The sequence below is a fragment of the Callospermophilus lateralis genome, chromosome 13 (genome assembly GCF_048772815.1).
Source record: "Callospermophilus lateralis isolate mCalLat2 chromosome 13, mCalLat2.hap1, whole genome shotgun sequence".
Lineage (NCBI taxonomy): Eukaryota > Metazoa > Chordata > Mammalia > Rodentia > Sciuridae > Callospermophilus > Callospermophilus lateralis.
Genome location: NC_135317.1, coordinates 8,596,349 through 8,620,153, shown reverse-complemented (window position 1 = coordinate 8,620,153; position 23,805 = coordinate 8,596,349). Strand labels below are relative to the sequence as shown.

Below are 23,805 nucleotides of genomic sequence, written 5' to 3'. Positions count from 1 at the left end.
AGAGTAAACAGAGACATTTGCCTGATACTGTGACCAGATTCAGTAACCTAAGCCATTGGCAAAGAAATAAATCACTACTCTAACCTTATCTGACCATGTATGTCAGAAAGCTTTGGAACTGGGTTGCAGGAAGAATTTAGAAAAGTTTGGAGAAGCAAGCTAGAAAAATCTTAGAACTCTGTGAGTGAAGTTTAATAGGTGACTGGTTGTGGCTCCAAAGAACAGAATGCTGGTAGGGATGCAAGAGTAAAGACTGTGCCGATGGGGTTCTGAATGGAAACAAGGACTCAGGAATAGGAATAGAGCATTTTCACTCATGTTACATTCCAGCAAGGAACTGTGTGTTGGGAAACTCTGTGAGGCTGAGTTGCAATGTCACAGAATAATCTGGAGAAGAAAATTTCCAGACAGCTCAGCTACAAGACATAGAAACAATATGCAGATACAATGAGCAGGAACCAAAGATACTAACCAGATCAGGTACAGTAATCAGACATGTTAGCTAGATTTTCATGCCCAGGACTAGTAATCTGAAACAACAAATAGATAACAAGATCAGGCACAGTAGTAATGTGGGTAGTGCTAGCTGATTTTAGCCAGGTTCACAGAGCAGAAAGACTTTTAAATCTTGCAGTTTGGCAAGAGAAAGTAGAAGGTTTCAGATTGAGCCCAAGGAAGGTGTGGTTGCTTAAGAGATTAGTGCCATTAAAGAGAAACCAAATATTTTTAATTGCAACTATAGAAAAGAACTTTTGAGCATCTCTCAGGAACTGGCCATGTTCCTCCATCCTAGTCAAGTGTATAAAAGTATAAACCCATTTCAAAGATTTTGTTTTAGGAAGAAATCCCCAGGGCACTCTGGGGATTTGTAGGTATGTGTAGAGAATTGTTTCCCTGGGATTCATTCCTCATGATCCAGCTGTCCAGGCAACTCAGTAGCTGCTGCAGCCACTTTCCAACTGGTCCTGGCTATTACTCCTGCCAGTGGCATGCCCTGGCATCTTCTGCAGGGTGCTCATTTTATTGGCATGAAGAAAGCACAAGTGACAGGGTCCTGGAGGCTTTCACCAAGATAGCAAAGGAAAGCCCTGGAGGCCAAGCAGTGCATGCCATGGTCAGAATCCTTAAGAACAGCCAATAAAAGAGTGATGAGAGAAGCTGTAAGAGTGAAGAGTGAGCCGCAATAGAGACCTGAGGATGTTAGAAATGCCAGGAACATAAAACCAATAAAAGCTGTAGGTAGACTGCATAACCAGCCCAAAAGATTGTCTTGCAAGGTGATAGGGATTAGGGCTGCTGAAGTCCTTTAGAGCTCACATTATGCAACCATGTGACCCAGATGCCAAACATAGAGCTACAGGAATTGATGTTTGCCCTGCTGGGGTTATGGTCTTACTTTGGACTAGTTCCTCCTTATCACTTTCCTAGTCCTTCCTGTGGATATGGGGATATTTAGCCTGTGCATTGTATCTTGGGAGTATTTAACTTGCTCTGTGGTTCACATCAGAGAGTTTGCCTTGAGTTTGAAAGAATACTTTGAACTTGGATGTTTGAACCATGTTGGAACTATTGATTCATAGGAACTCTTGGAAATGGACTGAATACAATTTGCATTGTCACAAAATAAGGTGGACATCAGATTTTGGAGATTGGAGGTTGAATGCTCTGGTATCAATCTTAAATGTCTCCCCAAAGTCCATGTGTTGAAGACTTGTTCCTCAGTGCAACAATTATCAGATCTAGGGCCTTGGGCAGGTGACTCAATCATAAGGGTTATGATGTCATAAATGAATTATGAAGATTCATGATGGATTTGTAACTTAGTGGGCTATTGGGAGGTGGTGGAAACTTCAGGAGGTGCGCCCTATTTGGAGGATATATGTCATTGGGGGAATGCCCTTGAAGGGTACATTTTGACTTTTGTCCCAGATCCCCTTTCTCAACCCTCCTACTCTGATTTCTGGCCACCATGAAGTAAACAGTTTTGACCCATCACATGCTCCCTGCCATGTTGCTCTAACTTGTCAGAGGTCCAAAGCAATAGGGCCAAGTAACCACAGACTTTAACCTCTTAAAATTATGAATCAAAATAAATTTTTTCTCCCTTTAAGTAACTTTTCTCAGGTACTTTGTCCCAGTGATGGAAAGCTAACTCATATACCACCCAAGGCCACCTCTGAATCCTGAGTCTACCTCTTTTGTCTAGCTCTGTTTACCCAGATCAACAAATATTCCCATCTTTGACTTCTAAGTTTAGCAGTTTTCATATCTCCTTGCAAACAAAATGAAATGTACATTCTCAGTTGGGTTTAGGCCAAAAAGGCAGAGTTAATTTGAAAGGCTATCTTGTCTCAGTGTGAGGAGTCAGGGAAATGTCCACAGAAAAATAGATCCATTCTGTCCAATTTTTTTTTTCTTATACATCTGAGTCCCAACTAGGGCAATATTGGTAACCAAGTATCCCTTTCCCTGGGAGCAACCCCCTGTACCCCATGAACCTGCATTTCTCATGCCCTAAACCCTGCTCCCATTCCTACACTACTTTCTAGTTCCTTTAAAAAATGTCAGCCACTAATCACAGTCTCAGGGGAATGAGCTGCAGGACTGCTTCCTTCAATTTCTCTAAGCTTCTCAAGCAAAACTCCTACATGTCTATCTGCTCACACTTATAAAGTGGGCCTGTCCAACCCGGAACATTGGCTTGCTTGAAGAATTTCTGTTGCCTTGAGAGGTGCTATGTTCAGGCTGCCCATTAGAATCACACAAAAACTTGTTAAAAATAAGCGTTACTGGGTCCCATCTGGGAACTACTGAATCAGACATGAGAAGCATGGGGGCCAGGGACCTGAGTTTTCAACAAGCACCACAGGCCATTCTGCCTTGCAAAGGCTTTCTTGTGGACATCCCAGCTCAGAGCTGGGAAGCTGTTATCTTTGGCCAGCTCATTTTCTATTTCTTGGCCTCAACTTCCCAGAGCTGAATAAATGAAGCAATAATTACTCTCTTGAAGAGTAGGGTTGGTATTGGAGATGAGATGGCCCCCACCCAGAGATAATATTCAGTAAATATTAATTATATTATTTATTAATTTTTCGTAATACTCAACATAGCTGTGTTCATTTCAAGGATTTGATGGGGGAGATGGGGGAAGTTGCCTATTTTTACTGCAGAATCTGCTTGCATTTTAAGTATAGTCTCAGTGCTCTTTCTAGCCTCCCCACTTCTCTCTATTCTTCTCAGAATCCAAACTCTACAAAAGTCTTCTCCACCTTTGATCCTCTCAGAAATACATCATTAGAGGATGCCAATTTGGGAACTCTAGAGCCTCCTTCTGAACAGAATCAAAAGCAGAAGCACCAGCCTTAGCATCAATGAGCAGAGCCTTCTGTTTGCAAAATGGCCCAAAACGAGTCATTTCATTTGAGGCAAACTAATATGTCTGATTTTGTAAATGTTCTACCTCAGCATGCATGAATTTAAAAACTGGTTTTATTCAAGTAAACAACTATCCAAGAAAATGAAATGCCCAACTCCAGCCCATCTGATCCTTCCAATCCGACTTGAGAGGAGGACAAACCTGGGAAGCTCTTACAAAAACAAACCCAGTGACAGAGGTTCACTAAAAGCCTGAGACTTCATCCCAGCAGTGTACCGCCCCTCCCCTCACCTACCTCTTACAACCACATCACTGACTGTATCTCTGCCTTATTTCCTTACCCTATAAGTCACAACCATCTTTATGATGAATACTAAAAGCAGAGATTGAAGAGACAGAACAAGTATCAGAGCCACACCAAGATAGGCAGGGATGTTAGAAATATCAAACTAGGAATTTCAGATAACTGTGATATATGTGCTAAAGACACTAAAGAAAAAAAGTAGACAACATGCAAGAACAGACAAATAATATAAACAGTGATATGAGTAGTCAAAGAAAAAGCAAAAAGATACACCAGATGTCAAAATACTCTATCAGAATTAAGAACTGCCTTTCATTGGATTGACAGTAGACCACACTTGATGAAGGGAAAGACCAGAAAGCTTGAGAATATATCAGCAGAAAATTTCAAAACTGAAAAAGGGAAAAAAGCCTGATAATAAAAATTGCTTGGGGTGGTGGCACACACTCATGATCCCTGCTACTCAGGAAAATGAGGCAGAAGCATCATAGGACAGCCTGGACAACTGAGGGAGATACTATCTTAAAATGAAAAATAAACTAATAAAAGGACTGTGGATGTAATTCAGCGGTAGAGTGCCCTGGGTTCAATCACTAGTAACACCAGAAATAAAAATAATAATAATGATAAGTTAAAGCAAAATGACTAAAAATTTCCCTAAATTAATGTCAGACACCAGACTACAGGTCCAGGAAACTCAGAACACTAAGAAGAATAAATGCCAAATATATACTAGAAAATATATATTTGCAATATTCAAATTATGTGCCCTTAAATGTTATAAAGTTCTGGCCCCCAGTACTTCAGACAGGGACTATATTTGAACACTTTTAAAGAGGAGGATAAGTTAGAATGAGGATGTTAGGGAGAGTCCTAACCCATCTGACTGATGTCCTTACAAAAAGAGGAAATTTTGACAGACACACCAGGGAGACCCACAGAGAGAAAAAGCTATGTGAGTGCAGAGTAAGAAAGGTGGCCTTCTGTGAACCTATGAGAGAGACCTTAGAAATGAAAGCTATCAATGCCTGATCTTGTGCTTTCAGCTTCCAGAATGATAAGAAAATCATTTTCTGCTGTTTAAGCCACCCAGTTTGTGGTATTTTTTAAATAGCATCTCTAACAAACCAAAAATATTGAACCTACAGATCATTTTCAGGTGAGTGCACTCAAAGCCTCACAGCAGATGTGTGTGTGTGTGTGTGTGTGTGTGTGTGTGTGTGTGTGTGTGAGAGAGAGAGAGAGAGAGAGAGAGAGAAGTGTTGATTGGAAGAATAAGTTTAAGTTTGTTCAATTACGATGTTTTTAAAACTATACACAAATTAAAAAATAAAATGTATAGGAAATTTTATCTCCATCTTCATCAGAGAAATACATGCAAAATATAATTTAACCATTTAATTTAGCCATTCATATATTAATAAAAGCTAAATGAAATTTTTCCACTAATAAGTAGTACTTCAAGAAGAGTAATATGAAGACAGACACAGTGGCACAAGCCTATAATCCCAGCTACTCAGGAAACTGTCACAGCAGGATTGCAAGTCTGAGGCCAACCTGGTCAACTTCAAGATACCCTAATTTCAAAATAAAAAGTAAAATTGAGAGCTGGGGTTGTGGCTCAGTGGTAGAGCACTTGCCTAGTGTGTGCAAGGCCCTAGGGTCGATCCTCAGCATCACATAAAAATAAAGAAAAACAAAGGTATTGTGTCCAACTACAGCTAAAAAAAATAAATAAATATTTTTTAAAAAGTAAAATTGGATGAGATTGTAGCTCAGTCATAGAGCACCAGAGTTAAATCCCCAGTTCTGGAATAAAAGAAGAGTAATATCAGCAAGATGGTGGACAACAAGTGACCTATTCATGTCCCACCCATAGCAGCTAGAATTTGGCAGCCATTTACAAATGAATGTGCCCTATGGAACTGCATGTTGTAGGTTATGGAATCCAAGACAGAGGGACACCATTTAGAAAGGACAGGTTCACATCCAAGTGGCAGGCCTGCCAAATGTTGTTCTGGCTATGGACCCAGTAACAGCCTGAATCCCTGCACATTGAACAACAGGCTCTCTTGTCCTCAGTTCTACTACCAGCACCATTGCCATGGGTTCTAGGAGGGGTCATGCCCACTCTTGAGTGACTAGCCTGCCAACCTCAGTTTCAACTGCGTATCCTGAAGCAGTCCTGTAACTTAGCCCCAACCCCTGTCTGCCTTAGCTGCAGTCTGAGAGCAACCCTGACCAACAAGGGACCCACTGGAAGTCATGTCTGTGTCCACAGAGGCAGACAGTAGGCAGCTCTGTCCCTTAACAGGGCCTCAAATAGCTCCATCCCTACAAGTTGGCTCCAACCCCCACCCTAGCCACAGACCAGGAACAAGTTGTTTTGCTCACCAGGGATTGACAGGGACACATACATATCCATACTCCTGGAGGCAGGCCAGCCAACTGTGGTCAGACTAGACCACCATGTCCCAGTTCCAGACTTGCTCAGCTGTAGTCCAGAGGTAGCCCTTGCCTGCCCAGGAGACCAGCAAGTAGTATGCCCACCTGTGCTCTCAGAAACAGGCCTTCATCACAGCTGAAGCAATGCTGTAACCACTGTAACTCAGTTCTATCTCCTCTCTGCTGAAGTCTGGAGCCAGTCTGCCAGGGCAGGGACCCATTCAGGGAACCAGCAGGAGCTCTCCCAGGGACCTAGAGAAGGCCATACTAATTTGTAGACCTGGAAAAAAATTTGACCAATGAGATGAAAGGTATGTATACTGAAAACTTCAAGATGTTGACTAAATAAGTTGAAGAAGACATAAATAAATGGAAAGATATCTCATGTTGACAACTTACAAAAAATTAATATCATCATAATGGCCATATTGGGATTGAATGCAATCCCAATCAAAATTCCAACAGGATTTTTAACAGAAATAGAAAATCTTGAAATCTATATGGGACCACAAATAAATAAAGCAATCTTAAGAAGAGAGAACAGAGGTGGAGGCATCAACTTCCTGATTTCAAACTACAATCATCCCTTGGTATCCATAGGAGACTGGCTCCTGGACCTCTCATGGATACCACGATCCATGGGATGCTCCTGCCCCTTACAGGCATAGTATTTGCATGCAGCTTATGCACATCCTCCTATATATATGAATCATATCCAGATTACTAACAATACTCAATACAATGTAAATGCTATGTAAATAATTGTTATGTTGTTTAGAGAATAATGACAAGAAAAAAGTCTGTGTATATCTTGTAAAGATGTAATTTTTAGCATAAATAAAAACAATTTTTTAATTTTATTTTTAAAATTTTTTAACTTGAAATATTTTGGATTGATTTCATTTGTCAAAAATGAATATCAAGTAGGCATCTTTTCTAAGGTATTGCATATACTAGCCTACTTTATGCTAATTAGGAATAAAATTGTTTATATCATTTAGTGACAAATGGGTTTTTTAGGAGAGGTTAGCTTTTTTTACCATTTTTTATTATTTTTTACATGACAGTAGAATATATTTTGAAATATTATACATACATAAAATAACTATAACTTGTTCTAGTTATTGTGGTTGTAATTGCTGTGGAGTTACATTGGTTGTGTATTATTCATATATGAGGATATGAGGATAGGAAAGTTGTGTCCCATTCATTCAACTATCTTTCCCATTACCAGCCCTCCTCCCTTCCCTTCAGTCCGCTTTCTCTAGTCTGATGAACTTCTAATCTTCCCCTCTCTTGTTGTAAGTTAGAATCCACATATCAAAGAGAATATTATGCTTTTGGTTTTCAATGTTTATAGCAGCTCAATTCATAACAGCCAAGCTGTGGAACCAACCTAGGTACCCTACAACAGATGAATGAATAAAGATAATGTGATATATATATATATGTATATGAGAGAGAGAGAGATACACACATACACATAATGGAATAATACTACTCAGCCATAAATAAGAACAAAATTATGGCATTTGCTGATAAATGTATGGAACTGGAGAATGTCACGCTAAGTGAAATAAGCCAGTCCCAAAAAGATTCAAAATTTTTAACACTTTCAATTTGAGAGAGGTTGAAAATGCAGATGCAGAACTCAAAGATACAAAGGGTCAACTGTATATTACAAAGTGAGCAATAATTATAACAAAAGTATGGCACTGGCATAAATATATACAAATAGAACAATGTAACAGAGTAGAAAGCCCCAAAAGAAAGCAATGCAAATATGGTCAAGTCATCTTTGACAGGGTCCTGATAATACACACCATAGGAAAGAATAACCTCTTCAGTAAATCATGTGGGGAAATCATGAATGGGATGGTTGTGATTGCTGCACAATATTATGGATGTATTTAATGACACTGATCTATACATTTAAACTGTTAAGATGGTAAATTTTATGTTTTGTATTTTACTATGAAAAAATTGAAAAGAAATTCAAAATACTTTTTTGAATTCCAAATTTTTAAAAAATCTGGAGAAAAGTTTTGAGTCTTCCCTACCCAGCTATGTAGTGACTCTGGGTGTGTGTTAGGGTAGGAAGGAGGTAAGGAGAGGCTTCCATGGCTCAAAGATCCCAAGCCATATTTCATTTTGCTGGGCAAGAGAGTTTTCTTTCATGATTTCAATTACATTTACATTGATCTCAAGAAGTCTATTTCTCTTTTCCATAAAATAGATTAAACTATCAAAAAATATATAATTGAGCTAGTTACAGTGGTGTACACCTGTAATACCAGCTACTGGAGAGGCTAAGGCAGAAGCATCACAAGTTCAAGGCCAGCCTGGATAATTTAGGAGACCCTTCTTAAAATTTTAAAATGGGTTAAGAATGTAGTTTAGTGGTGGAGCCTTTCATGCACAAGGCCCTGGGTTGAATCTCCAATACTGCAAAAATAAAATAACATTTTATATATTTTCATAAAAATATACAATATATACTATATACATGAAATTATATTAAGAATGTAATACACATATATTATATTCTTATATATAAGAATGTATACATATATTACATTTTATATGCATATGTATATATATATATATTACATTCTTAATATATTTTCATGTATTTTATAAATTGAGAAGACCTGATCATTGGTATTGCACAACATGACAGAGGGTTTTCTTTCTTTTTTTTTTTTTAATCCCACTTAGAGTTTATTTCATGTGATCCTTCTCAGCATGCAGTTTACTTTCCTGAGAATTTTTTTTTCTTTGCTTCTCTGGTTCACATTAAAAATTTATAAATATAGAGTTGTGCTAGAAACAATATTTATAAAAGTTCATATGCTTGCTCACATTCAAAATATCCTTAGAAACAGTTTTCTGTACACACAGTAGGAGAGTAGCTACTCTTTTTGGTTGTCTTTCTGTATAATGGTTAAAAAGTAATGTTGACATAATCATAATGATTTTTTTTCCACATCCTATTTCAAAATAAAGATTTTTAAAATATTTTATTTTAAAGATAATATTCTGCTTTTCCCTATTACACAGGGAAAAGGCTTTTTGTTTGTTTGGTTGGGGTATTTTTTTATAATATGCATGTGATCCTCTTTCTATTTTTCTAGACCCAGTCTAAAAATGCTCAAATCAAAGTCTAAAAACATGACACAAAGGTAACTCATTGGATGCTATCTCCATCTGAGTGGAATGCTCATAAATAAATCCAACAACCACTTTTTTAAAAATATTTATCTATTTATTTATTTATTTTTATGTGGTGCAGAGGATCCAACCCAGGGCCTCACACATGCTAGGTAAGTGCTCTACCGCTGAACCACAACCCCAGCCCCTAACCATTCATTTTTAATTAACACTTTTTAAATTACTTGCAATTCAACAAATAATGGCCCAGTGTTTGCCATGTAATGTACCAGGTCTCTGCTGGACACTGGGAGGGTGACCATGAGAGTTATTTGGGGAAAATGCCTCCAATAAGTGAAAGGGAGTGCTAAGATAATAAAAGCATTTATTATTTTTAAATTTTTTGACCACAAATGGCAGCACACTGATACAAACCATATTAAAAACTATGAAATTCCATTTTAAAACTATTTTTAATAAAATTCTAACAATACTTTGTTAAAAAATGAAATAACCAGGACAGGAGCTAAGAGGGACAGGATGTCATCAACTGATTAAGCAGTCACCGCAGGCCTTGAACTTAGGCACCAGGAGTGAGGCAGAGCTGGTGGGTGTCACCCTTTCCTGCTCGGGGGAATATCACCAGGGATTGCTATTTCAACCAGAGTCTTTGGTAGAGCGAGATCCAGCTCCTGCTATGCCTACTTACTCATGTCTGCCGATGATGCAGTTTGTTTTAGCAGCTAGGATACGGGTTACTAGCACCAGCCCTGGAGCCAGGGCCCAGCTCCACCATTTCCTCTCTGGGACCTTGGGCAAGTCACTTCTCATCTCAGAATTCCATATCCATTGCATGGAAAGAAAGCATGGGACAGGGCTCTCCCCTGCCACTCCTGCAAGGTGAGGATTCTGTGGGCTAAAGATTGGTGCCCAGGCTGCCTGACTGCACGGTTTTATTGCAATTAGTACTTCACAAGTACCAGAGTTGACCTGTGAGCTGGGTACACCTCAAGGATTTGTAGTGCTCCCAGTGGGCACTCTGATACAAACCATAACTGGGGGTCAAAGACATAAAGTTGAAGGTCTCATAATAAAGAGCTAACTACCTGTCTTTTCTAGAACAATCAGAAAGCTGCTAGACAGGAGACAGCCAAACAGCTGCTCTGCAAGCCTTTGGCTGGTGGGTCCAACCACCTGCTCCAAGTGCCAGATGCTTCGTTTCCCACCTAGCGACTTCGGGGCTTGTTCCAACTGCCTAAGTACCTCTGAGCCCACCACCTGGCATACAGCCACAAGCTGGACAGACCCAGTCCCTGCCCTCACAGGGCTCACAGGCTACCTGGGTCAGAATGCAGATGGATTTCTCCCCAGAGGTTTATCTCCAGGAAACCTGTAAAAGCTTGCTGGGTTCTAGGAGTTCCCTGTTCCACCTGGTTCCTCCACTGTAGTAACAGAGAAACACAGAATCTCAGCCCCACACCAGACCCAGCACTGGGAATCCGCACTGCAGCGACCTCAGATGTGCTATGAAAACCTGAGAAGCACGGCCCTACACCTCAGAGGCCTCCCAGGGATAGATGTTGACCATGCGGAAGTTGTACAGGGGTCTACTGAAGGGGCTGCTCTGGCGCCCATGGGTGCTGGTAGAGAAGAGGCTGTAGTAGGAAGATCACTGACTGCTGCCATTACTGGTGCTCAGCTAAGGTATCTGCGGAGGCCTCAGAGGTGGAGGTGGTGGGGGAAGGCACTACTTGAGGGCAGCTGAGCTCCTTGGACCCCCCAGGTAGCAGTTGCTGGGGCTACGCGTTTGATGTTCCCGCTGCTGCAGACGCTAAAGGTGCCAAGGCTGCTGAAGAAGATGCTGAGGCAGGAGCCAGAGGCCAGCACCGGGCCCCCTGAGAGGACACGGGATTCTTGGCGCCCTCAGTCTTGGGCGACTGGCCACAGCACTGAGGAGGTGTGTATCCCTCCGGTGTGCCACCCACTCAGGTCCGCAATGCCGAAGACTGGTGTTCTGACTTGGAAGTCCCTGCAGTTAACACAGAGCTGCCGCTGGCCTCAGAACACTTCTTTCGCTTCCGACGGAAGTTTCTATTGTCAAACATCATGTTGCAGTTTGGATCCAGAGTCCAGTAATTACCTTTCCCTGGGTCGTCCTCGTCGCGGGGCACCTTCTGGAAGCATTCGTTGAGCTACAAGTTGTGGCGAATGGAGTTCTGCCAGCCAGCCTTGCTGCACTGGTACAAAGGGAAGCTAATGGCCAGGAACTGGAAGATGTGGCGAACGTGAGGTTGTCCTCCGTTGCGCTGTGGATGGCTATGGCGATGAGCGCCAAGTATAAGTAGGGTGGCCGCACCATTTTCATTAGATCCTTCCTGGTGGCGAAGGACAGCCAGCCCAGCTGTGAAAGAGGATTTTCTATGGAAGTAACTCTGGGCAGTTTATGCGTCATGAACAGACCGTCTATGTTGGATCAACGTTTCCTGCTAATCCAGCTCATCCTTCAACATGTGCAGAAGGTTTCGGATGGAATTTGAATAAAACACACTTTCAGTTGGAGACTTGAACTCAGAGCCCACTAATTAAACAGATCACAGGAAAAAGAAAATCTGTTGAATATTAGAGTTACTGGTTAAACTAGGTTTGACTGTCAATATGAAAAACATAAATAACATTCCAGGTTGCACTGTGAAATAATGTAAAATGACCTACTAGGCACCCAAGAACTTTGGCTTGTTTGGTGCTGGGAATGGAACCAGGGGCCTTGTGCATACTGGGAAAGCGCTCTGCACCCAGCGCCAGAAGACTACGTACTGTACTTTTTTTTTTTTTTTTTTTTTTTTTTTTAATCTGGAAAGGCATTGAGGCCACAATCTGAATCTGACATAAGAAATTTAAAATTAAGTAACGGGAATTTCAAGTGTCTGTTTTGAGGTCCCGCAGTGATCCTGATGGGAAAAGCACAGCCACTCCCGGGAACACCCCTATGGCTGCACATGGCTGGGCCAGACTGTAAAGCATGGCGGCCTCAAGCTCTCTAGGACCCCGCGGCTGAGTCTGGTGGAGCCCTGCAGGGCCTGGACCCTGCGCTGCCGGGGTCTCCTAGCCCAGACTGTCCCTCTCAGGAGAGGCCACCGCAGAGGACAGGCACGGTGGTGAGAAGGGCAGCGCGGGAGCGCAGCGGAGGCTGTCAGCCCCTTCCAGCCCAGAGAGGGCAGAGGACGCCCTGACAGCTGCCGTGGGTAGCGCCTTGGGCTACTGGTCGTCGAGACCTCCCCACAATGGACAGAAGCCTGAGAGGTCCTGGAGTGGGAGCAGACACTCTGAAACCAGAGAGAAAAGGCGGCGGACAAACCCTAACTGGCCAATTCCAAGCCCTGGACCCTTTGGGAAGATTTACTGGCCCTTAGCCTAAGGCCTGTGCATGTAACATGGAAAGGCTGCTCTCAACTTTCCCCCGACCTTTTAAAAGAAAACTTTTGCTACATCTGGACTTTCCAAATGTAAAAGGGTAAATTTCATTTTAAAATGAAAAGTAACCAGAATTTTCTTGCAATTTGATATTTTCAATTTTGTCCAAAATTACTTTGGGAATATCCTGAAGCAGAATAGACTGAAAATGTTGTTGATCTGAATTATGAATAAAACTTTTGACATGATTTTATTTTTTGGCATAATTTTCTAATTATTTGATTTTTTAAGATATTAAAACTTACTGCCTCAGCCTCCTGAATACCAGGAATTATGGACGTGCTCCACTATACCTGGCTTGAAAAAGAATATTTTAAAACTTACCATTGTGCCTAAATCATGTTAGAATCTCAGAAATTTTTGTTGGAAATCAGAGTGTGTCAAAGTGAGCTGAGGGATACCAATTTGGATATTGGTTGATGTCTGGCTATGGATTATATTAAATGGTATTTTGAAGGGGTCAGACTTAACTGTACAATGGGAAGCCACTGCAAGTGTTTGATTATGAGGACAATATGAGAAGACCTGTGATTTAGAAAGAGCGTTATAATAGCATTTAGGAATAGGCATTGTAGGAGAGAAAATTGAATTGAAAATTTAGATTATGGCTATGGAAAAAAATAAAGTGAACTCTTATGGGTATTAATGTTATAGTTAAAGCTTCATCCCGGGGTTTCATAAACTGACTTCCAGACCACTCACATATAATCGAATCAAGCCTTTATTGAAGCACACCGGAGGCGGCTGACCAGAACATAAAGCTGTTCCCCTGATCAGCCCAGAAAAATTGCAAGGGCACTCCTTATAAGCCTGAAAACCACAAAAGGGATGTTCAGGGGGTCCAGCCAATGCAAGCAAGCCAGGTTACAGAAGTGGGACAGTGCAATCAAGAGGAGGGAAGCCTAACCAATCACAGTTAGCCAAGTCACCCCAGTTACAGAAACAGAGCCCCATTACCCTAGTTACAGAAACAATACCCCATTAGGTAGTTCCATGTTCTTAAAGGTTTCTATAGCAAAAGGAAAAGAACATCTTGCCTCAGTCATGACTCTTCTACTTGGCATGGTTGTTTTACAGGATGAAGTCATAAAACAAAATGGAGTCACATTTGCTCCTACTATCACACTATTATTTACTTAATTTCATTGATTGAATTAAAAAAAGCATTTTTATACCTGGTATTAGAATTAACCTTCTTGTTATAGGAATGTCTTGAATGTACATCATATCTTTTGACAATTTTATCTTCTCTCTTGAATCTGTGCTATGACTTTCCTTTGAGTGTAATGAATCTTCTAATTTGAGATAATATTTTGTAATCCTAGTAAATACATCCTTACAGTTTACAGCTTCAACTTTTTTAATTAAAATGGAATTATATGAAATTCAATTGTATTATAATTTCAGCATGGTATCACTCAAAATTGATAATGAACATTCAATTTGAGTGTTGACTTTATACAACAAAATCAGTTTTCCAAAGTGTGTTTTGAGGAATGTTAATTCTATGAGATGTTTCTAGAATAGTTCTGTGTGCAGAAAAGTGCAGCAGACATCTTTTTGTGGTAGTTTGGTTCTAAAGTCATTGTAGAAGGTAAAAAAAAATATTATGTATATACAAAATGGTATGTATGAATATTGGTTTTGGAAATTCCTTTGCTGCATCAAATAGCATAAATATAATTTAGTAGGGTCACATTTTTCTCCAGCATTGTTCAATTTTGCTCGGTTTTGTTGTTAATTTTGGTTGTTTCAAGTGACGCAGGATGCTGCCAGTTACTATGTGATTGGCAGTACATCCATTCAGAGTTCATCTTAATTGCATACACTGTATCTCTTGTTTTCAGAATAATTTTGACCCCTCATTGAAACTAACATGTACATGCACCAGATGTTCTTCCTGTGACTTTGTCCATTCTAATTTATCACCATAACCACCCTGGGAATTGTGTACCACTAGAATCTTCATCTAATAACATAATCACAGATGGTCTTAAGTGTTTGGGGGATGGGGAGAAGCTATAAATCACTTAGAAAACTTTGTGAAAGCCTAGGGATACTTTGGGAACAAAAATATATATAATGCTATGATACACACACAATCTATATAGTTTCAGGAACCCTGTAAGTCCATAGGTGAAGTCATATATGAACTTGAAGATAAGAAATTGTGAGTAAGAAAGAGACTCAGAGAGTCACGAGCATCAGTCACTTAAGGGGCTAGGTTGATGAAACACATCTGCTTAGCCCCAAGACTGCTTCAAACATCCTGGCGTCTCTCAAGTGGTAACTGTCAAAACAAACCCACGAACAACTAGATGGAGCTAGAACAACAAGACGGAGTTAGAAAGCAAGCTCATGAAAAGACTACTGCAGAACATGAAAGAAAATCATCACAACTATCAGCAAAACTTTTTTAACCTTGGGGAAAGGACATTTGCTTTGCAACACAGGAAAAATCTGAAGGCAGGAGAAGTCCAGCCCAGAAAACTCACACTACCCATTGGCTGGGGCATGTCCCATGGAAATGCAGTCTGCATGGTCCACGGTATGGTCCTGCACCATCCTGCCTTGGCCTCCTTGGTCTGCACACCCAGCACAACAAAGCCAACTCCCTCTGCCATTGACCTCCATGGCTCCTTCCAGGCTGAGCAGGAACTAAGCCCCGAGCTGCTGATGACCATGTCAGAATCAGATGCAGAACATGAATAGCAAGGGGCTCCAGACTGTGCCAAGCAAAGGCAAGACTTGTCAGTTTTTATGATGTGTTCATCTGAAGTGCAGAGAGAGCACTGTGATGAGCCCTTGACTGAGAAAATTAAACGAATTTATCTCTAATCTAGTCAACTTTAGAGAGGGTAGGCCTCTGGGCTCTTTAATTTGTTGGTTTCACCCCATGCAGGTAGTTAAATGATAGCAATGACCATTTTTAACAGGAATTTTTTTAAAAAAAAATATGGAATTAGCATGTCTTTTACACTATAAGGAAAATATTCTTTCCATTGTTTCAATAGCTTGAAATTTTAATTATACCTAATTAATATTCAAACATAGTTGTTTTATGATTCCCAGTTTTTACATACATTTGAATAACAGGTAATTGGAACACTGAGTTCTACATACGCATATACAGATATATTCATTTTATTTTTTTTAGTTATATAAAACACAATGATACACCCTGAAATAATCACAGAAGCATGAAACACAGCCTGCTTCAAATCAGTCCCCAGCACTTGCCCCGTGCTACCCACTCGCCTCCCTCCACTCCAGCCATCTGTCTTCAATCCATTTATACTTCATTTTGTTTTGTTTTGTTTTCTTTTTTTCATTGGTGTCCATGGATACACCTGATGCTGAGACCCACAGGGCCACATCTGTGTATGCTCATGTCAAAGTTGGTCAGATTCATTCCACAGTTTTTTCCCTTTTGCTGTCCCTTCTTTCTCTCATTCACCTTCATTGCCTTTACTGATATGTCCTCTATTTTGATGAAATTCCCTCTCCCTTTATTTCCCTTTCTCTCTCTTTCTTTTTTATCACTCCTGCTTATTTTGAATTAGCTTCCACATCAGAGAAAACATTTGACCTTTGATGTTTTGGGACTGGTTTATTTCATTTAGCATGACACTCTCCAGTTTCATCCATATATTTATTGGCAAATACCATAATGTCATTCTTTTTTATGACTGAGTAATTCTCCATAGTGTATATAAACCACATTTGTTTCATCCATGTATCTGTTGAAGGGCATCTAGGTTGGTTCCATGCCTGGGCTACTATGAATTGTGCTGTCATTTGGAAAAATAAGAGACCCAGAGTAGCCAAAGCAATCTTTAGCAAGAAAGTGATGTAGGAAGCATCACAATATCAGACCTCAAATTAAAAAAAAAAAAAAAAAAGCATGGTACTTGTACTAAAACAGGCATAAAAACAAATGAAAGAGTTAGAAGACAAACCCACATTAATACAATTGCCTCATACTAGACAAAGATGACAAAAATATACATTTGGGAGAAAGATAGCCTTTTTTAACTCCATAATCTATATTTATTCTCTCTTTGATTTTATTTATTTATTATTTATATATGACAGCAGAATGCATTACAATTCTTATTATACATTCAGAGTGCAATTTTTCTTGTCTCTGGTTGTATACAAAGCATATTCACACCAATTCATGTCTTTATATATGTACTTCGGATAATAATGATCATCATAATCCACCATCATTTATAACCTCATGCCCTCTCCTTTCCCCTGCAACAACTCTGCCCTATCTAGGGTTTGTCTATTGCTCCTATGCTTCCTCTCCCTAGCCCACTATGAATCAGCCTCCTTATATCAAAGAAAACATTCGGCATCTGGTTTTTTGAGATTGGCTAACTTCACTTAGCGTTATCCTCTCTAACTCCATCCATTTACCTGCATATGCAGGTAAAGATAGCCTTTCTAACAAATTATTCTGGTAAAACTGGAAATCCACATGTACAATAATGAAATTTGACCCCTATCTCTCATCCTGCACTAAAATCAACTCAAAGTGGATCAAAGACCTAAGAATTAGACCAGAAACCTGCAACCGCTAGAAGAAAGTGTAGGCCCAAGACTTCAAAGTGTCAACTCAGGAACAGACTTCCTCAACAAGACTCCTAAAGCAGCAGAAATAAAATTAAAAATCAATAAGTGGGATGGCATCAAATCAAAAAGCTTCTTCATAGCAAAGGAAACAATTAAGAGTGTAAAGAGCCAACAGAATAGGAGAAGATCTTTGCCACCTGCTCCTCAGATAGGCATTAATATTCAGAATATACAAAGAACTCAAAAAAACAAAAACAAAAACAAAAAAAACAAATAACCCAATAAATAAATGGGCAAAAGAACTAAACAACTTTTCAAAAGAATAGAACAGATGACCAACAAATATATGGGAAAAAATGCTCAGTATCTCTAGGAATCAGTGAAATGCAAATCAGAGATACACTGAGCTGGGCGAGGTGGTGCACACCTATAATCCCAGTGGTTCAGGAGACTGAAGCAGGAGGATCATGAGTTCAAAGCCAGCCTCAGCAACAGCGAGGTGCTAAGCAACTCAGTGAGACTCTGTCTCTAAATAAAATACAAATTAGGGTTGGGAATGTGGCTCAGTGGTTGAGTATCCCTGAGTTCAATCCCCAGCACCCCCCCCAAAAAAAAAAGATACATTGTGATTTCATCTCATTCCAGTCAGAGTAGGTGGCAATTATCTAGAGTGAAAATAATAATAAATTTTGGCAAGGATGTGAGAGAAAAGGTAAACACTCTTACCTTGATGGTGGGACTGCAAATTAGTGCCATCACTCTAGAAAGCAATATGGAGATTCCTCAAAAAACTAAGAATGGAGGCAACACATGACTCAGCTATACCCACACCTCAATACATATCCAAAAGATTTAAAATCAACATAGTACAATGATACAGCCACATCAATGTTTATAGCAGCACAATCCACAGTAGCCAAGGTATGGGTTTCAGATAGATAGAGGGATAAAATATATATGTATTATATATTTTGGTACCAGGGAGTGAATCAGGGGTTATTAACCACTGAGCCACATCCACAGCCGATTCTCTGTTGTTTTTTTTAATAATTATTATATTATTTATTATTTTTTTAATTTTTATGTGATGCTAAAGATTGAAACCATGCTTCACACATGCTAGGCAAGCACTCTGCCACTGAGCTACAGCTCCAACCCTTTGTTTTTGTTTTCAGACATTGTGTCACTAAGTTGCTTAGGGCCTCACCAAATTGTTGAGACTGGCTTTGAAACTTAAGATCCTCCTTCCTCAGCCTCCTGAGCTGCAGGGATTACAGGCCTGCTTCAGGGCACCTGGCTTTGAGTTATATTTTTAATGAGAAATGAGTTCAAGGCTGCATTTTGAGAACTGACCAGAAGATGGCAGTGCCTGACAGGAGTTTTGATGTTTTCTGCCTTTGTCCCCTCTGCACTCCCAATCTCAGTAGAAGTTGCTATCAAAAGCCACATTCAGTATGTTTTAAAAGACATTCTTCACTTCTTAGCATTGCACCCTACATCAGAAACCAGCTGTTTAAATCCTTTGTAAAAGTAAAATAAAATGGTCTTTTTTGTTTTTCTGCTGGGCTAGGGATTAAACCCAAGGCTTAATGCATGCTAGGCAAACACTCTGCATGAGCCACATCCCCAGTCCCCAAAATAGTTATTTTAAACTATTTTTTTTTTCTAAATACCCCAAATAGGGAGTTCGATTTATTTATTTCAATAAATCAGTACTATAATTGTAGACTGATCTATGGTAATTTAAATGAATTTGCAGAATCTTTTTAATAAAAAATGGATTTAATGGAGGCATTACTCATTTCTTTTTTGCCTCATAAATTTCCAAAAACATTATCATTAGATTTTGCTATTGTTTCAATTCAATTTACTATTATTGTGTGCCAGGTAATACATTATGCTGTGTCTTCCAGGCATCTCCTCTCCTGTAAGAACCAACTGCTAATAAACAGAAAAGAAAAAAAAATCAAGTGGTAAATGCAAAAGAATTTAGAGTCTGACAGTTTTGGTTAGATCCCCAATTTTAGTTGCTCTGAATATAATTCTTTCACTGCTTTTTAAATACTACTCTTTGTTTATATGCCTGTCTGGCTTAAATGATGTCTCAGAAACTGTGCTAATCACACCATATATAATGTATTATAATCATACACACACACACAAAATGACACCATTTTATTCCACAAATATGTCATGTATTATGCTAGTCATAAAATTTCAGAAGTGGTCATAGTTACTTACTCTACACCAAGTAGGTAAAAGAAATAGAAGTCATTCAGTATGTGAAACATATGATGTAAGGCAGAAATTGGTAGGAGACAAATGACTGAAGTAGGAAAAGGGGCAACTCTTGAGAGTTTTAGACTTAATCTGTAGGAACTGGTTTCCAAATACTGGTCTATGGACCAATTACAAATTGCCTGTTTTATAATTGTTAGATTCCTAGGCTTTGCCAGTATTCGCTGTTCCTAGGTGGCATTCATGTTGCTAATCATGGGAACCACACTTCAGAACCAGGCATAATGTGTTGCACCTCTGATTTTGGCTCCAATGAACTCCTTTTCCACCATTGAATACAGCCATGGAGGACCTGTTGTCAGAGTCCCGCCTTCTCTCATCTGCAGTAACCTAGCTAGGTTTCAAATAATGTTCAAAAGTTTGTTTCATAGAGCAGGGCATGTTGGCACTGTAATCCTGGTGACTCAGGAAGCTGAGGCATGAGGATCATAAGTTTGAGGCTAGCCTAAGTAATTTAGGGAAACTCTATCTCAAAATAAAAAATAAAAAGGGCTGGAGATGGTACCTCAGATTCAATGCCCAATACCCCTCCTCCAAAAAAACACACAGAAGTTGTATCATAGAAAGTTCCCCAGTTATCCTGATGAACTGCCCAAACTGGAAATACTAAATTATTTTCATCAGGGGATAAACGATCATGCATGTATTTTATATAGTTTACTCTGAACAATGTTTGGGAAATTTAAGAGCAGAACATAGAGATGAATTAGAACACTATGGAAATCATCTAGGCAAGAGGCACTAAAGGCTTACCTTAAATTAGGATGTAGAAGAAAAGCAGTGAGGAAGATAAAGGTATTTAGGTCAAGATAAGCAAGCCTTGATTAATCTAATCAACAGTTCTCAAAGTTTGGCTTCCTTCAGAACCACCTGAAAGGTGAGGGGCTATCTAACTTCACCTGGACTTTTTGAGTTTCTGTGCCTACCTAGAGTTCCTAACTCTGTAGGTTTGAGGTGGGGCCCATGAATCCACACATATGACAAGTTCCTAAGTGGCATTCATGTTGCTAATCATGGGAGCCATACTTAAGAACCAGGCATAATGTGTTGCATCTCTGATTTTGGCTCCGATGAACTCCTTTCCCACCACTGAATATAGTCATGGAGGACCTGATAGTCAGAGTCTCACCTTCCCTCAGCTGCAGCAGCCTAGCTAGATTTCTTATTCTGAATTTTCTTTATTTTTTATTCACTTTTTCCCCCTAAGTATTTCTATTTATTCTTTTTAGTTATATATACTATTAGGATATGGGATATGGACATAATCACAAAAGCACAAAATATAATTTGGTCTAATTTAGTCCCCAGCACTTGGATTTCCACTTCACTTATTCCTTAAGGTGGTCAGAGTTTTTCTGTTTCCAACCAAAAACTCCAACAAGAGAGTGAGGGAATCTTGGTAAGATGACCCTATTAGTTTTATATAGCTACTGTGATAAGTGACCCCAAACTTAGTAGTTTAAAGGGACAAAAATTTATTCTCTCACAGTTCTGCAGGCTAGCAACCCAAAACCAACATCACTGGGCCAACATTCAATATTCAGCAGGGCCACACTCCTTTGGAGATTTCAGGGGAGAATCTTCTTGCCTCTTCTTTCTGATGCTCACTAGTATGACTTCATTTTTGGCCACAGAAACCTCATCTCTGCCTTCATGATCATCTTTCCTTCTCTTCTGTGCAGAATTTCCCTGCCTCTCTCTTCTAATGTTACTGTGAGTCCATCTGGATAATCCTAAGATTATCTCCTGAGAGATAGATTAAATCCTTAACTAAATCACATCCACACAGTCTTTTTTTCCAAATAAGGTAACATTTATAGGTTCCAGAGATTAGGCTGTAGATACTGGGGGAAGGACACTTTTTTTGGGCCTAACACAGTGACCAAGAGTCATCTTGGTTTTAGTGCTGAAAATCTTACATTCTAGAAAAACTCTCAGTCCCAAAAAACTTGAACTGTTTTGCTTTTTCCTTAAACTTCTTTGCTTTTGTAATGCTCATTTTTTTTATTTTGATGGGAAAAGGTTAAAAATGCTGTATCAGGGGTAGCTTGAGCTGTGGCCTATAAAGATATGAGAATTAAAAAAAATAGGGCTTTGGGGGGCTGGGGATGTGGCTCAAGCGGTAGCGCGCTCGCCTGGCATGCGTGTGGCCGGGGTTCGATCCTCAGCACCACATACAAACAAAGATGTTATGTCTGCCGAGAACTAAAAAATAAATATTAAAAAAAAAATTCTCTCTCTCTCTCTCTCTCTCTCTCTCTCTTCCACTCTCTCTTTAAAAAAAAAAATAGGGCTTTGGGACCGATTGGAGTGTCATTTATTTGTCAGCCCATCAACCTCACTGCTAATGCCCTCAATATCCAACAGGGCATTCTTCTAGGGAAAGAGTAGGCTGCCCTGCAGTTTCCCATGACAAGCCTAGTCACCAGAATTTGCCAAAGACTGCAGACATCTAATAGATGCAATATATGACTGTGCCACCTCCAAGAGATCACCATCTGTCCTGGTACAGCAGGGACAACAGTGTGAGTCCTGGATGTGCATGAGACCACCAGCCTCTCCCCATTCCCAAGCTGAAGAAGTCCCTTCTCCCTCCAGCTGCTGTGAAATCCCCCACTCCACCCTGGCTTTCTCCCTTCTCCCCTCAGGACACCTGGGGTAGATAACATACCTACCGAGATTGGGTTTTCTCGAAAGAAAAAAAGAAAGGTTTTTCTTCTAAGAGCTGTTGCTCGGAATTCTACAAATGCCCTTGAGGTAGGAAACATAAGGGGACTAGCTACTAACTCGATATAGAAGACCAGGGTGGGGAGAAACAAACAACAAAAAAAAAACATTGACACACACATTAACATCTAACTAATACCCATATTCTGCTGTGTATTACCTACCACAAATCCACAGCAGTGAGGCAGTAAATCATGTAGGACTTTTAATCCTCTGAGTTGCACTGGGATTCCAGCTACTTATGAAGTGTGAGGAGGATGGAGGCCCCTAACCAACTACTCAGGCTGAGAGACTGCTGGCTCTGAGCTTAGCAAAGATCATAGCAGCAAACACTAGGTGCCAGGTCTCCTGCTAGTGCCTTATGCACACTATGCCTTTAACATGCACAATGTCCTCTGGCAGCAGGTGCTCCATATACAATCCCTTATCTGCAACCTTTGGAGCAAGCTCCATTTCATAATTCAGAACTGTCAGAGTTTTAGAAAGGTATAATGAATCTAATTTATATCACATAACACTCCAGGAGGGTCTGAAGCAGCTCTCAAACAAACTAATTAATGCTCCTTCAATAAAACAAATAATCAGCCTGTTTGGTGGTGCAAACCTATAATCCTAGTGACTTGGGTGGCTAAGCAGAAGGATTTCAAGTTAAAGGACAGCTGGACAATTTATTTAGAAACAAGGTCTTACTGAATTACTTAGTACCTTGCTTTTGCTGAGGCTGGCTTTGAACTTGCAACCCTCCTATCTCAGCCTCCTGAGCTGCTGGGATTACAGGTGTGTGACATGGCACCCAGCTTGGCTTTATTTTTGACTTAAGAATCAGCAACACTTCATACCAAAAAATAGAGTAAGTGGTCTGATGAGCCAAGTAGAAAAGATTAGTTTTCTAGACAAAAAGAAAAAAAAAAAAAGGCTGAAAACCAGAAACAAACTAACAAAACCTAAAAGTGAATTGGCCATTTCAAACTTACTTTCAGTATAAAGTAGGGATAGGGAGACAAACGTTAAATAAATAATTAGTCAACAAAAGTTTACTTTCCTGTGTAAAAATTAGGACACTTCATTATCATATCAATTGAATATAGACTGGGAAATTTGTCTCTTCTTTCTCTAATCCTGATAAATAGATGGCAGACATACATTAAGTGTGGCAATGTGAGGTTGGGAAGATGGTTCTGTGGACTGGGTGAACTGTGTTGACACCCACATGCTTTCTTTTGAAGGGCATTTGCCTGAGACCACTCTGGCCTTGCCTGGCTTGAGTTAGTGGGATATTCTTCATTCCTCAGAAAATAACCTGTTATCTGCAGGAGAAATGCAGGCCCAAGGACTCCTACCTGCCATTAAGAAGTGCATGGGTTTCCTTGAAGGGGGATTTTATGACCTTTACACAGACCAGATTCCAGGACTTAGGGAGACAGGATAATTAGAAGTGAAGCCTCCAAACATA

The 23,805-nt window shown here is 39.9% G+C and overlaps 1 pseudogene; it reads right to left on the bottom strand.

The window, feature by feature from the left end:
* Positions 1-10,824: 10,824 nt before the first annotated feature.
* On the bottom strand, positions 10,825-11,727 carry LOC143379516 (forkhead box protein I3 pseudogene; annotated as a pseudogene).
* Positions 11,728-23,805: the final 12,078 nt, after the last annotated feature.